Genomic DNA, 914 nt, shown 5'->3' on the forward strand with positions numbered 1-914 from the left:
CACAAGGGTAGGGGTGGATGAATGTGGAGAGGATAGAGGTGAGGGTGGAAGAGGGGGATTTTAATGTGGAGAAGATAGGGGTAGAGAAAGCAGGAAGAAGGTGGAACGTGAATAGCGTAGGGGTGCGGGTGGAAGAAGGTGTGGAAGGCAGAGAAGATAGGACGGGGGTGGAACATGGAGAGTAGAGGTATAGGTGGAAGGAGGGGGGGGGGAGGGGGCATGAGGGCAGAGGAGAAGAGGCGAGGACTGGAGTGTAGAAACGGGGTATAGAGGGAGTGTGGTGGGGTATAGTAGGGAAGGGAAGAGGAAAAGGGGGGGATGTTAGGGAAGGCAGAATGAGGGGTTAAGGAGGAAGTATAGAGGGGAGAACAGAGGATGAGAAGACAACCGAAAAGAGAGAGAGAAAAAAAGGACGAGAAAGTCATTCTTAAAAAATCCATCTACCAGCACAGAATTACAAAACAAAATAATAATTAAAAAAAAAAAAAAAATACGCACAAAATTCCCACACCGAAGAACATAAAAAAAAAAAAAAATATATATATATATACAGGCACCAAGCATGCCAACATCACCCCTAAACCCAGCACCCTTAAACAAAACACACACAAGCGAAACCCCAAGAAAACCCAAAAGACGAACAACCATCTGAAACCCACACACACACACCTCCTCCCTCACCCTCGACTGCAGGAGAAGATCAAAGGCAAATATTTACTCCCAGACACACGCTGCCCCGAGGCAAGGCGCTGCTCTCCGCCATACTTCATGCTGTCCGAAGACCCTCCACGTAGGCCTACGCGCTCCGGCCGGGAGGAGGATCGTGTGGACCTGCCTTCCCCGACCGGGAGGTTATGAGGAGGGTGAGAAAAATCGCGGCCGAGGCTTGTAGGCTGTGTGAATAGGGGGGGGGG

Source organism: Penaeus monodon, chromosome 19, assembly GCF_015228065.2.
Source record: "Penaeus monodon isolate SGIC_2016 chromosome 19, NSTDA_Pmon_1, whole genome shotgun sequence".
In the NCBI taxonomy this organism is placed as follows: Eukaryota; Metazoa; Arthropoda; class Malacostraca; order Decapoda; family Penaeidae; genus Penaeus; species Penaeus monodon.